The sequence below is a fragment of the Pelodiscus sinensis genome, chromosome 5, assembly GCF_049634645.1.
Source record: "Pelodiscus sinensis isolate JC-2024 chromosome 5, ASM4963464v1, whole genome shotgun sequence".
NCBI lineage: Eukaryota > Metazoa > Chordata > Testudines > Trionychidae > Pelodiscus > Pelodiscus sinensis.
This window is the reverse complement of record NC_134715.1, coordinates 31,033,698-31,049,354: the sequence shown is the minus strand read 5'-3', so window position 1 is coordinate 31,049,354 and position 15,657 is coordinate 31,033,698. Positions and strand designations below refer to the sequence as shown.

Here is a 15,657-nt window from a genome sequence, read left to right as displayed (position 1 = left end):
TAGTTATATGCATATGTATATGTACCCACCCTTGTTATTAATTTTATATATTGAAATAGAATGATCTGAAACTGATCAGTTGTATCATTGTCAAGATGCTATATAATTTCCTAAATGCCATTTATTGCATACTTTGAAAATTTAAGCAAATGATTTACGGTTTCAAAATAATTTTCCATACTGAGTTATAACATAAACCTGCCAATGGGCACAAAACATAGCTCCCAAGTTTGATACAAAATTAATAGGGTCATAAAATTCAGATATGGTTTGTTATTGCAGTTGTACTGTCTGTGTAAAGGACAATTAATATATCAAATAGCTTTACACAGAATAGCCTCTGCAAACTAGATTTGTTTAAAATAAGCCTGATGCTGCAAAGATGTAGTGGCAGGGTTATTTTTAACATTAGAGGCAAATCATAGCTTCTAGTGTTTGACTTCCCAAATCCCCTTTAAGTTCCTCATTGAAACTCAGATTTGTCTGTTTACCAAACCTTTTCCCTCTGTTATAGCAGTCTTCTGGAAGTCCATAAAATAACTTTTATTTTAATATATTCTCTGTTTGGGATATGACTTTCTAATCTTTGCAGGCACCTTTGTTAATTCCCATCCAAACCATTGAGACACTTATCTTGAAAGTGAATGAAAATTCTTCCTGCCTTCATCTATACATACATATTAGAAATAAATTATTTTAATACCAATTCAGCAAAACCCTTAAACATGTGCTTGACTTTAAGCATATGCTCAGATCCATTCCTATTCACAAAACACTTAATTATATGCTTAAAATCCCTTGCAAGTTAGGCATATGCTCAAATACTTTGCTGAAGTGGCTTCTTCGTTACTTGTTCTGTTTAGTAACTGTATGGCTACTGTTGTGGTTACCGGCAGTCCCTGGGTTACATACAAGATAGGGACTGTAGGTTTGTTCTTAAGTTGAATCTGTATGTAAGTCGGAACTGGCGTCCAGATTCAGCCGCTGCTGAAACTGACCAGCGGCTGACTACAGGAAGCCCGAGGCAGAGTTGCTCTGCTCCGGGCTTCCTGGAATCAGCCGCTGATCAGTTTCAACAGGCTGAATCTAGACGCCAGTTCTTACATACAGATTCAACTTAAGAACCCCAGGCGTCCCCAAGTCAGCTGCTGCTGAAACTGATCAGCGGCTGATTCCAGGAAATCCGGGGCAGCGCAACTCTGCCTCGGGCTTCCTGTAGTCAGCTCTGGTCAGTTTCAGCAACGGCTGACTTGGGGACGCCTGGGGCAGAGCAGCTTGGGTGCTGCTGGGTTGCTCCAGTAGCGCCGCTCATCGGCGCTACTGGAGCAACCCAGCAGCACCCAAGCTGCTCTGCCCCAGGCATCCTGATTCAGCCGCTGCTGAAACTGACCAGCAGTGGCTGAATCAGGACGCCTGGGGCAGAGCAGCTGGGGTGCTGCCGGGTTGGTCCAGTAGCGCCCAGAGCGGCGCTATGGGACCAACCGGCAGCACCCCAGCTGCTGTACCACAGGCGTCCGGAGCAAAGCCACGGAGCACGGGGGCAGCGGGACAGCTCAGACGCGCCGCGGCTGTCCTGCTGCCCACGTGCTCCGCGGCTCTGCTCCCCGTCTCCCTGGTCTGCTGGTCTCCAGCAGACCAGGGAGACGGGGAGCAAAGCAGAGCAAAGCCGCGGAGCACGCTGGCAGCGGGACAGCCGCGTCGCGTCTGGGCTGTCCGCTGCCCACGTGCTTCCCGGCTTTGCTCCCCGTCTCCCTGGTCTGGGGAGACATGGAGCAAAGCCGCGGAGCACGTGGGCAGCCCAGACGCACCGCGGCTGTCCCCCTGCCGGCATCCTCAGAGGCTTTGCTTCCCGTCTCCCTGGTCTGCTGGTCTCCAGCAGACCAGGGAGACGGGCAGCAAACCCCGTTCGTAACTGCGGATCCGACTTACGTCGGATCCGCATAACTCGGGGACTGCCTGTATTAGCGAATATCCTTGGGCTACATAGTAACAGTAAGAAGTCCAAGAATACTAACAAAAATTGCACCACATCAAATAAACAGAACGATCCTTCCATGAATATGTAGTAGTTTTGTAGATCTTGAGAAGGGCTCAGAACATGTTGTCGCTACTTTTGAAAAAAAAAAAAGTACTAGAATGGTCCACTGGAAGGTAATGTGGTTGGACCCTACCTCCTCAGATCTGACCTCAGTTGAATAAGCTAACCATTTATAGTCCCCCCCTTCCAACTCAGACTTTTATCAAATTTTAAAAATTGAGTTGTTGCCCATCCCTGTTAATTCATATCTGTCATGTATGTGCTGTCTGGAGCAAGTCACAGCACCCTCCTGCCTCAGTTTCCTTATCTGAGAAACAAAGGTAAGAATTACTTATCTGCGTCAGAGGTCCATTGTGGAGATGCCAATATTTGTGCAGTCTTTCACATCTGTAAGGCACTATGTGATGAAATGCCAATCAGTCTCAATGAAAACTACTGGCAGTGACCTCATTCATAGGAGCTGGATCAGGCGCTCTATAAATGTAATAAGTATTGTGGACAGTTAAACTAGTGAGATCTGAAATAAGGATTATGGAAAAATTGACAAAAAATATCAAAATCTTGAATTTTAGAATCACAAAAATTTCAATTTTCTTTCTGACAAATGATTTTATTTAGCATATTTTTATTTTAAAGAGATTTTTTTTTGGCTAAAGAAAGGCTACTAAATTTTGTAGGACACTGGAATGTACGAGGGAACAAATTCTGTTCTCAGTCACGTGAGTGTAATTCTAGAGTTACCCCACTTATTTCATGGAGTTACTCTGGATTTAGACTGGACTACTCTAGTTGAGAACAGGAGTTAGCCTGGTGGTTTTGAAAAATATGCTGAATATTAAAAAGGGATTTTCAAATTCATTTTTAAGCGATGAAAATGTTTTTTGGACCAATTGCCAAGTTTACAAATAGGAACACACATTCCACATACGGATACACTTTAGTAATCATCATTACAAACTTTATAGTACTGCAGATGTCTCCAATAAATAACCCATTCACAAACAATATATTATCATAAAAAAAGTTTTTCATATACAGCCCTGCAAACCCCAGCCTTCACTTTCAGCCACAGCTTTCTGATTAATCATTACCTCAGTGCTCATTTTTCATGGTTCAGTAATAAATAGAGAGGAAAATGATTGAAATAATTAATATTGCATCTGACAATAAGCAAGGCTGAAAAAATTGGCCAGTGACAGCTGAAGACAGCATGCCCACTGGAAGTTGAAAAAAAGTAATGAAATCTGATGTCTTTTTTTGAAAAAAGTGAAGTCCACATAACAAAACTGTATGAATGGGAAGTCTCACATGCCATTTCCTTTGTGTAAATAGTAAACAGCTGCAGCAAAATGGTTTACTCCTTGAAAGACAATTATTGTTAGCTCAAGGTTAAGAGTCCTGCAGAAGGCTAGTCTAGCTACTGGAAAACTGTGAAATATCATCTTCCAGGCATCTGCTGACACATAGTCAAGGACTTGAGTTATGGGATACTGACAAAGTAGGCTATAGAGCTTAAGAGATAAAATGTGACTAATAGCAATTTTTTGGGGTGGGGTGGAGAGAGTAGTTATTGTGTTGATTATCGTTTTCAACTCAGAAAAACACATCTTTTTGGGTCCTGATTCCCTAGCTTTTGCTCACTCCAAGACCTAATAACTTCAATTCACTACGCACATACATATGTGTTACTTATATGCAGAATGGTGCAAGGCAAGGTTCTATGTATGTGGTGTGTTTCATCTAGCCAGGGTATAGGAGAATACTGCACTCATTAGTGACTTAAACCTGCATTTCTTGTGCACCCCAAACTCCCTATAAATTAATGGGAAGGCACAATCCAACTTAGTGTATTTTTTTTTGGATGACAGGAGAGGGATCATGTGATGATTCCCTGTTGCGTTCCCGTCCTATGGGGCATCTGGTATTGGCCACTGCTGGAAGACAGGATACTGGGCTAGATGGACCTTTGTCTGACCAAGTATGGCTGTTCTTATGTTCTTAGTTAAATTTAAACTTAATGTAATTCCACAAGTGAACAGATAAAAACAAAAGTTAAAGAAAAATCTCCAGATCCCCCCAGTATAATTACATTCCCTTACTCCACGCAAAAGACTGAGAGAAGAGATAGATCTTGAAGAGTCAGTAAACAGATGGCTAGCAAATTTGGATCTTCTTGAACTAGCTAGAGAGTTGAGATCCCATTTCTGTTTCCAAATGTTTAAATCCGGGGGTTCTTTGCTTGAGTGCTGTAGTTTAGCTCATCCCTTTCTGGAACATGGGAAGAGGGGCAGTGTTTGAAATAATCAGGACCTACTTAGCGTATGTCTGCACTGCAATCTGGAGGAGTGATTGCAGTACATACAGACTATTTCTGTGCTAGTTTTGATATAGTTTGAGTACCTCTGGCAGTGGAGTGGCAGTTACACAGGGTGGCATATTCTTGTGATCAGTATCTATGCTGCCATGGCTTCATTGCTACTGTTACTTGCGCTAGCTTTGATCTCTCTCAAGGATAGGGAATCCTTTTTCAGTCAGGGGCCACTGACCCACAGAAAATCAGTTAGGAGCCATGCACAAGTGTGTGTGTACATGTGTGGGGGGGAACCACAGTCACCTCACTCAACTCAGGGTGCTAGGGCTCTGCTCACATGCTTGGAGACTTGTTGCAGGCCAGATCAAAGTAAGCCGGGGGACCTGGATGAGGCTTGCAGGCTATTGGTTCCCCACCCCTGATATAGCTAATCAAAGCTAGCTCTGGTATGTTTACACCAGACATAGGAATTGCACCCACAAACAAGCAGGAAGAAAGGCTAGTAATGTACTGGATTTGTATTAATGAGTAAGTGATCAGGCCTTTTGTGGCTGCCTACAGGAACAATAAGGGATCTATTACTAGAAGCCAAATGGAATTCCCCTTTACTGTAAGGAGAAAAGACCTGTGATTCTAGTGTTTGTCATAGTGTGATCTATATAGTAATTGTAAGCTAATTACACCAGTGTAACTCAGAGGTAATTCCAATTAAGGCAGTAGTATTGTACTAGCATTATTGCATGAGTATAAAACTGCTGCATGTTTAGAAGAGAACTGGACCCCATGTCCCTCATCTGCAGCACATGCTTTCGCTTCAGACTGGAGAAATTGAACAACACACTTTCTGTGATTACTATTGCCACCCAGGTGGGTAGCCACATGTTTTATCAGCTAAAGCTTCTGAGTAACCTTCAACAGTAGCCCCATGCAGAGCATATTGTATTAATCCATTCTGGAGGTCACGAAAGCACGGATAACTGTGCTGCAGTCCAGATCCAAGGGAAACAGTTGCAAATGCTTAGCCAGCTGCAGATGGAAAAATGTGCTTTTCATGTAGCCTGCTCAGAAGTCTGAATAATTTATTAGTATATCACAAGCTATTATTTGAAACTCTGCCACTTGTGAAGGAAATCATGTATGTTAAAGTATAAGCAGGACCCATTAACAAACTAGCTTCCAAATACCAAAAGCAGACAAACAATTGTGTGTCAGCCAACTATATGTATAGCGACTCCTACTGCATCATCTCCAAGGACTTCTTAGAGAAGCAACACATCACCATAATGAAAGAACATTTTTCTTTCCATTCATTGCTGTCCCTAACCATCTATAGTTTTGCCTTTCATGCTATTGAAATGGTGGCATGGTACTATTGATGCTCAATTCAAATGCAGCAAGTTATGTTTCAGAGGAGGATTGTGTCAGAAATCTGGACATGGAGGCCTTCAGGTAACCACTGGAAGCTAGATATTCTAAGACTACCTCAAGTACAGTACCTGCTGTCAGCCATTTTGATACTAGTTTATTTAGGGCTGCATGGTGTATTCATTCCTATGGCCTTGGTGGATTTAAATTGGGTTTATATTACAAGTGAAATCGTGTCTCAGTCTCAGCCTCACTGGAAATTTTTGTCCATGGTATAGATGCTGCTCATCAGGAAGTAAAAACATTGGCAGAAGTTCATTAAGGAATCTTACCAATGAAGCCATGAGGAACCAAAGAGAGCAGGAGAGAGGGTGCTACAGAACTTGTGAGGGTAGTACTGGGGCCCAGGCATTTCCTCCAAGATCCACAACAGATCGCAAGGCACCACAGTTTGTGGTTGGGAGAATAAAAAATAGGGGGTGGAGGGAAGCGGGTAAATTTTCCCTGTGTAATGATTTGGGGAAAACTCATTGAACAAGACTTCCTAAAATTTTGTTCTCGCAGGATCCTTTCTTACAGATTTTCCTACAAAGAGATTGCAACTTTCCCTGTCCTTTATTAAAGAGGGCACACAGAGGGTGATGGGAAAAAAAGACATGACTCATTGTGCCCTTTCATCTGTGCACCGCCAGAAGAGTCATGTACAATCTGGCCCACAGGGAGTCATTTGTAAAAACAAAAGCAACAAACCAACCCATCCCACACCAGAAACTTGTAGACTGGCATGAGAGAGAGGAAATACATTAAAAAAAACCTAAAATTGATTGTTAAAATTACATCTACTAACAACACATTCAATTAAACTGAGGTGGGGAACATATTTTTTGATCGGGGCCACTGACCCACAGAAAAATCAGTCGGGCCACACACAAGTGAGAAGCAAACCAAACAAAACAGAAACCCCAAAGACCTGGCTCCCAACTGGAAAAAAAGAAAATACAAGAAAAAGACACTCACCAGCAGCAGAGTGTGCTGGTACTTACACTCCAGCCTTGAGGGCACTGAGGGCTTAGAGTCTTGCTGTGGGGTGAATCTCCGAGCCTTGCTGTGGGCTGGATCAAAATAAGGCGGGTGTCAGATTTGCAGGTTTCCTACTCTTGCATTAAACATACAAAAACAAACAAACTAGTAGTGTAATTATTACCACCTTATGAAAAAGGTGCTGCCATTTTAACTGACACTTTGCTTCAGAATAGAAAAAAAAGCAATTTCTTTCTGAATATCTGAAGGCAAGTCATTCCAATCAGTGTCTTAACTGCAAAATGTGCTGTAGGCTCCCTGACCTATTTTGGGTAATATTTAATATAGCTGAAGATAATCATACTGTTCACAATTTAAAGGAGATGTTAGCACAGGCCAGTTTACTTTAGTGTTCCATCACATCCGCCAACTTCAACATTTAGCAATTTTTTCTGTACAAATAGAGGCAAGCTTTCAAAGCTTCCTAAAGGTGGCACCTACAAAATTTGCATGTGCACCAGCTGCATAAGCAAAAGCTGCATTTGAAACACATTTTTGCAGGGGTAAAATAGGCTATTGTGCTTCAGCATATCCATTCTGCACACAAAGTATTGGATGGTATATATAAATATAAAACTAGGTCCCACTTAACACCATTTTTACATAAATGTAAATGTGGATTTTTTTGAACTTACCTCAGTGTAAATCAGGCATAAGAGGCTAATCAAGCCCTTCACTTGCATAATGTACACGTACAGGTTTTACATGTGACTTGAGCACCAGTCTATGAAAATTTGACTCACAGTAGGCACAGTGTGATGTAAAGTCCATCTTAAAGCAAACTTTAGTTATATTTCAGATCTTCCTTCTTTTGCCTACTTCATTTGCTGTTGAGAGCCATATACAGTCTGGATGTGCATCTTTGAATGATATTAGTTGGAGTTTGTGCATGAGACAAAGGCAATAGGCAATACAATGATCCTTAAACAAGAAGTTTCTAACTGGGGGACACTTGAACACATCAGAAACAGAGCTATTAACAGAGCTATTAACTGTAAACCTTTACAAATATTTCTGTTTACAATACCAAGTTCACTAGCTCCTCTCAGCAGCTCAACTTTTCTTACTTCATCTTGAACGGAAGCCATCATGTGTATGCAACACTGCAATTGTTTTATGAAACTACAGTAAGGCCAAGAAAACATTTATGAGACACACGTGATATTATAAACATAAGGAATTAAAAATCATTGGCTAAATAAACATTTTAGTGTATAAATGTTCTCTTCCTTTGAATTTGCTACAGTGAAACAAGTCTGTCCTTAATGGCAGTGTGACATATGGTCTTGTTTTGTTCTCTCTTCAAAAGATCACAGAGGAAGGAGTTGGAAATGGTTTTCTGGATCACATGGGGGCAAATCCTGCTTCTGCTTCCTGTAACAGGAGAACTGGTTACTGCAAGTGGAAGAATAAGATATAAGGGACAGGGATGGGCTGCAGTTCACTAGGGATCCTTACCTGGTAGCATGCATGCAGGTGTGAGAGGGGCGAGAGGATTTTTGATTCTCTGCAGCAAGTTTGTGTAAGGGAAGGAGTTCCTTTACAGCTACTTTATGGACTGGGAAGGAGTTGATTTACAGCTTAACAGCCACTTGTATATCACCCTATTGCCCTGCTCAGTTGTTTAGGCTGGTGCTGGCTTGAGGATTGGGACCACAGTCCCATATGCAAATCTGCATTCAAATCTTGCAGCTGGCCCCTCCCTTTAGAATCGTCTCAATGAACAATCTCAGATAAGAATACCTTGATATATAGGGGCAGAGGGATTTTGTTTGAGCTCATCTGTAACCCAAACACTTATGAGACACACTGTTGGAGGTATGGACCTACTTCCACTACAGGGAGAAATCAGGAGTAAATCCATTGATGTCAATGTACTTACCTTCAGGGAAAGCCAGTGTCAATGAGATCAGCACCAGGCTGGTGTATTCAGTCAAGAATGCTGAAAAATCCTTTACCCCTACAGCCTTCCCAAGAAAGCCCTGCCTCAGGACCAGTGGAAAAAGCTTTTCATTTCCCACTTCCCAGTTATACAGTCAGCACTGTCAGTAGACAACATGGAAACAGCACTGCTTTGCAGGGCGTACAGCAGGATGGCTTGTCCAGAATGCAGCATCAGGTATGCTTCTGAGGCTAAGCAGCTATGAGTATATTTGCCTCTACATTCTTCACTGGGACTTCAAATTGGCTCTTTTGGCTTTTAAAGCCTCACACAAAGTCCTGGCTATGTGGTTGACATCTCACTCTTGAGCCCTGCTCTACATCCACTCTCATTGGTGAGGGGGCTCCATCATTACTTCTTGGGTCAGCAGACAATCATATTTTAGCTATGGAACTTGCTGCCCCTCAACATCCTGCTCAATTTACCTTTTTACACTTTTGTAAAACACACTGAGTCTCTTATTTCAAAATGTCAGGACCACTGACAGTGCCCTACTTATTTCCTAGCTCTTTTCTCCTCTTGGATGTGACTTTGTTTTAATTTGAATTTTAAGATTAAAAATGTCCTAATTCCATTGATTTTTTAAAAGCACCTAAGCACCTTGGTTGATCAAATGCGATCACATCTTATTTACTGATAACATTAAAGTTTTTTAAAGTTACTGTTGAGGAGCTTCCCAGATGCCACGTCAAGATTTTATGTAGCCTAGGAGTTCCGTATTTTGCTTATTATAAAGCACAAGAAACAAAAAATAGAACCATATTCTCTTACCAGTGAGCTTGGGGCTGGTCAGCCAAACAACAGTTTGGGAAATGGAAATACTTTCAGATAAGTTAACAAAGCTCACAATTTATCTGGAAAATGTATTTTGCTTTGATGAAAGATTTTTATGAAAGGTTAGACTATTTTCTTAAATTACAAAGCCAAATAGCAGGACAGAGTTAGCTGGTAGATTAAACGAGTATACAGCATGTACTGGTAGATTAAACGAGTACTGCATGTACTGTTCTTCCATTGCTCGTTCTTAAAACACTTCATGCACACCTGGTATGTGCAAAAGCATTGTGAAAAGCGAGCTTGGCTTTTGCAAAGATGACATTTTATAATGAAAACAGCAATGAAAAAAATCACGGTTTTCCTATATTCTGGCAACATTTGATTGACTAGCAAAAAAACATTTGGTCACAATTGAAATTTTAGGTACAATCCTGTTCCCACTGAAATCAATGGCAAAATCCCCATGCACTTTGAGGCTGTGTCTACATTGGCATGATTTTGTGCACAAAAACATGCTGCCTGTCTACACTGGCGGGGAGTTCTTGCGCAAGAACACTGACGTTTTAATGTGTGAAATCAGTGCTTCTTATGCAAGAACTATGATGCTCCTGCTCAGGAATAAGCCCTCTTGCGCAACTGTTCTTGCACAAGAGGCCAGTGTAGACAGGCAACATGAATTTCTTGCGCAAGAAAGCCCAATGGCTAAAATGGCCATCGGAGCTTTCTTGCGCAAGAGAGCGTCTACACTGGCACAGATGCTCTTGTGCAAAAGCACATCTCTTGCGCAAAGGCACATGCCAGTGTAGACGCTCTCTTGCACAAATACTTTAACGCAAGAACTCCTGTGTTAAAGAGTATTTGTGAAAGATCATGCAAATGTAGACGTAGCCTGAGGGATTCAGGATTTCAGCTTTATATTTGTATCTCCTCTGTTATGGCCCTCGTGTCAAAGTCAGAATTTTGGTGTAACTTTACATAGCTTTTTCTTTGGAAAAGGTTGAGTGTTTCCTGAAAATTCTTGGCTGAAGGATTGTAAGGGAGGATATGCAGTGCTGCATAGAAGCAGCATGTTGATCTGTGAGGTGAGAGGGGGCCACAGATACTTGAGACAAAGATCACTGAAGATTATGAAAACATTCTCAGTGACTTCAATCAGCTTTAGGACGGGTCTCCGGTGTGGACACAAAACAAAACTTTACTTTAAAGCAGCAAAGTAAATTTTCTGCTTGTATTTAGGATTAAATTCTGGCCAATTTGAGATTGCTACAGTCCATAATTATGATCTACAAGCAATTCAAGGCTATTACAGAAACAGAAAAATAGGGAGGCTGTTTTTCCTCATTTGTTTCCACAGCATACAAGACAACAATAATAAAGGGAAACAACTTGTATTTATTATTATGGCTATGATGCTTGTAATAAATTATGGAAGAAAAAGACTTAGGAGTAATTGACTGAAAAACAAATGTTGGTTAAAGTAAACACAGCCGATTCCACTGAACCTATTTGCAAAAATGTCAAAGGAGTTGAGTTGTTTTCCTTCACAATATTTGTATGGGTATAAAGGGACTGTGGTTTAATTAAATTTTCCCACAGAGAGCAGGTATTCCACTAGATGTCACTTTGAGACCCTGCTAAGAAGAAGGATGGCAAGCTGATTAAAAGATGCAGCATCCCCCATTGTGAAGACTAATGGGCAGAAAGATGGTTCTGTTTTCTCTTGCCACATAAGTAGCAGTCAGTCAGGGATATGGTACTAGGGTACATTAGTCATACCAAAGCTGATTTACTGGAGAATAAAAGTCTTCCAGGAATAAAGTTGCAATTCAGAAATGTGCAAAGGGGCTGTCCCCTAATATGGATCGTTTAACTTAGGCAAGCTTTCTAAATTACTGTAAAGGGATCATATCATCTGAATCTACAATCTTTAGTTGCAATTCACTGCCATGATCCCTGCATGAAGCCCAATGACTCAAGTGTTGTTCAGGGAACTTCATGAGAGTTGGGGAAGAGAAGATAAAATTCACTCTGTAAATCACAAGCAGGCTATGGTATTTCAGGCCTCTGTGTGGCATTCATGGGTCACTCCCATTTAAGCATTGAGCCAGTAGCCTTCCTGCACTCATCCGCCCCCTTTGTAATTTTGATGGATACTATGTACAGATGTGACCGCCTAATCTCAAAAAAAATATCTTGGTATTGAAAAATGTTCAAAAAAGGGCAACAAAAATGATTAAGGGCTTGGAACTTGTCTCATATGAAAAGAGATTAAAAAGTGCTTTGAAAAGAGGAGACTAAGGTGGTGGGAGAGATATAATAGAGATCTATAAAATCATGATTAGTGTGGAAAAAGTGAATAAGGAAAAGTTAGTTATTGTCTTGTTCCCATAACATAAGAACTAGGGGACACCAAATGAAATTAATAGGTAGCAGGTTTAAAACAAACAAAAGGAAGTTTTTCTTCATGCAGCACAGAGTCAACCTGTGGAACTCCTTGCCAGAGGATGATGTGAAGACCGGGACTTTAGCAGGGTAAAAAAAACCTAAATAAATTCATGGAAGTTAGGCCCATCAATGGCTAATAGCCAGGATGGGTAGGAATGATGTCCCTTGCCTCTGTTTGTCAGAAGCTGGAAATGGATGACAGGAGAGGGATCATGTGATGATTACCTGTTCTGTTCACTTCTCCTCTGGCATTGGTCACTGTTGGGAGACAGTTACTGGGCTAGATGTACTTTTGGTCTGACCCAGTATGGCTGTTCTTATGTTCTTTTCATTTGTACCAGCTGCAAAACAGCCCTTTTCATCATGCAGGAGACGTATGACCCTCATATGGAAACTGTGACAATCCTGCCCCTGCAGAGAGAGGTGTGGTAGGAGCAGACAATCTGTAAATACAGATGGAGGGATTCAGGTCTTAAACATCAAATGATACAAAAAACATTAGCAATAATGGTTTCCTTAAGTGACATTTTTGGGCTTTGAAGGGGAAAGGGAAATACAATTATCTTCTTTTCAAATCAGGTGGAAGGTGAATAGAATGAGATTGACATTTGCCAATGAAGCAATGAATGAGTCTTCATAATACCAAAAAATCCACCTCTTTCAGGCCAGTCCAGAAAGGCTTGATATTTAATAAGAAAAAAAATTCTGGCACATGTATTGCTATGTTTGGAGCAGGACCTCTGCATACACCTACACTCAGCTGTTGTAGTCACACAGAATCACCAGCTGGGACTGAAATGTCTAAGAAATGTTAAAAAAAAATCAGAAGAGTGCAAAGCAAGGAATATGCCTGAGCATTAAACATCCAGTCACTGCCAACCATGCCTCTTTCCAAAGCTTCAGCAATCTGCATTCTGTTTGTGTTATAAACAAGCAGCAGCTTTTGCACCTCTGCACATTTGTTTACCAAACAGATGAAAACAATGGAGCTCAATTAAAAGTAGATTAGCCACACATGCACCAAAGGAATGTGTACTTAACTGACTATGGTGAATCTGGATGCCGTGAAATCCCTCATGAAGCTGTTCTGGCATGTCCCTGTAGGTTTTATTGGTATCACATCCAGACTCAGGGTTCTTATGGATCCTCTGGAATATGTTAAATTGATCATAATAACCGAAGGGCAGATGTTGCAATAAGCACAAGTTTGCTGCAACTGTGCAGATGGGTTGGTTGATTATCATGGGCATGGAAGCATCATTTGATGGGCTCTTTTCCATTAGTGTTTGGCAGTGCACCATATGTGCCACTGATCTTGTTGGCAACTCCCTTCCTGGTGTTGAAAGTAAAGCTTTGACATGAGGGAATGAATGATATAGTCAGTTGTGCAACCCCATGAAGAACATATCTGAAGGAGTTTCCTTTTTTTGACTTTTGAAAAAAAATAAAGCAAAAGCTGGAAACATGGGAAATGGATGAACAGAGCAGAACAACAAAAAGGGTTAAAGGTCTTGAAAGCCTGACAGGTGAGGCAAGACTGAAAAAAAGGGGGGAGGGTTATTTAGTCCGGGAAAAAAGAAGACAGAGAAGATGATAACTGGTTTCAAGCACATAAAAGGCTGTTACAAGGAGGAGAGACAAAAATTGTTCTTCTTAATCTTTGAGGATAGGACACAAAGCAAGGGAGTTGTAGGTAGGACTTTAGGAATAACTTCCTAACTGTTAGGGTAGTTAAGCACTGGAATAAATTGCTTAGGAAGGTTGTGGACCAGGGGCAGATACAGGGAATTTCCTGGTGGGCCATCGTCCGGTGGGCCGTCATGTCCACACGCCATTGCCCCTCACTCCAAGAGGCCTGTGCAGTGTGCCGAACATGATGTAGGGGCCAGGGCTTGAGGGGCACGCAGGGGGACGTCATGGAGAGGGCCATTCTCAATCCATTTCCTGGGCCTATTTTGATTGCTAGTACGCTCCTGTTGTGGACTCTCCATCATCGGAAATTTAAGAGCAGGTTAGACAAGCATCCGTCAGGAATGGTCTAGTTCCGTGGTCACCAACCAGTAGATCGCGATATACCGGTAGATCTCAGGGGCTCCAAGAGTAGCTCTTGAACCCTCTCTGAATTGCGCGCCTGCGTAGTACATTTACATTAGATTTCCTCATTTAAGGAGCAGCGACTCACCGAGCAACAACACAGGTGAGTAGCTGCGCGGAATGGTGGGAGCTGGAAGGTCGGGAGGGCTGAAATACCTCGGCCAGCTGACTGTGGCTTTCAGCAGAAAGAGGCTGCCCTGTGCTCCAGCTGATCGGCGGCTTCTCCTCTACTCCTGCCCACATGTAGCTTGGTGCACCCTGGCTGAGCGCCATGGCCAGCTGGCCGGGCAGCCACTTCTCTTCCCTCTAGCCCGGCTGCCCTGCGCTCAGCCCAGGGAGGCTGCGTCTAGCTCCAGCTGTGCTGGAGCAAGCTTCCCGGGCTGAGCGCAGGGCAGCTCGGCGGGAACGAAGAGAAGTGGCTTCCCGGCCAGCTGGCCATGGCGCTCAGCCAGGGAGTACCACACTCCACGTGGGCAGGCTCAGAGGGGAAGCTGCCCAATCAGCTGGAGTGCGGTTCAGCCTCCTCCGGGCTGAAGGCCACAGCCAGCTGGCCAGGCAGCTTCTTAGAATCATAGAATCATAGAATAATAGGACTGGAAGGGACCTCGAGAGGTCATCGAGTCCAGCCCCCCGCCCTCAAGGCAGGACCAAGCTCCGTCTACACCATCCCTGACAGATGTCTATCTAACCTGTTCTTAAATATCTCCAGAGAGGGAGATTCCACCACCTCCCTTGGCAATTTATTCCAATATTTGACCACCCTGACAGTTAGGAATTTTTTCCTAATGTCCAATCTAAACCTTCCCTGCTGCACTTTAAGCCCATTACTCCTTGTCCTCTCCTCAGAAACCAAGAGGAACAAATTTTCTCCTTCTTCCTTGTGACACCCTTTTAGATATTTGAAAACCGCTATCATGTCCCCCCTTAATCTTCTTTTTTCCAAACTAAACAAGCCCAGTTCATGAAGCCTGGCTTCATAGGTCATGTTCTCTAAACCTTTAATCATTCTTGTTGCTCTTCTCTGTACCCTTTCCAATTTCTCCACATCTTTCTTGAAATGTGGCACCCAGAACTGGACACAGTACTCCAGCTGAGGCCTAACTAGTGCAGAGTAGAGCGGCAGAATGACTTCACGAGTTTTGCTTACAACACACCTGTTGATACAACCTGGAATCATATTTGCTTTTTTTGCAACAGCACAAAGTCCACGTGGAGTATGTTGCACCCTGGCTGAGCACCACTTCCAAATGCTGGAAAAACCTTTTAAAAAAAGCAGCAGTATAAGGATTGGGGATAGCAAGTGATGGAGAGGAGGAGAATAGAGAGGGCGGTGCTTCAAGGAAGGGGAGGGCAGTAGATCTTGGCTTGGTCTGTCATTTAAAAAGTGATCTTGGGTGTAAAATGGTTGGAGACCACTGGTCTAGTTAATACTCACTTTGTCATGAATGTAGGAGACTGGACTAGATGACCTCTCAAGGTCCTTTCTAGTCCTGTGATGGTAACTTACTTATTCATAAAATATGTTTAATATGAGTGCTATGGGAGTAAACAAATGTTGTTGATTTAAATTCACTCACCCTCCCTGGAGCAGAGACTGCCAGCTGT

General features: G+C 42.4%; 1 long non-coding RNA gene across 1 annotated transcript; it reads right to left on the bottom strand.

The window, feature by feature from the left end:
* Nucleotides 1–1,829: 1,829 nt before the first annotated feature.
* Nucleotides 1,830–13,021, bottom strand: LOC112545152 (uncharacterized). The gene is made up of 3 exons (XR_012903801.1): nucleotides 12,184–13,021; nucleotides 6,732–8,168; nucleotides 1,830–2,512 (listed from the first exon to the last, which is right to left on the bottom strand). It is a non-coding gene; the product is annotated as an uncharacterized LOC112545152 (long non-coding RNA).
* Between the last annotated feature and the right edge of the window lie 2,636 nt (nucleotides 13,022–15,657).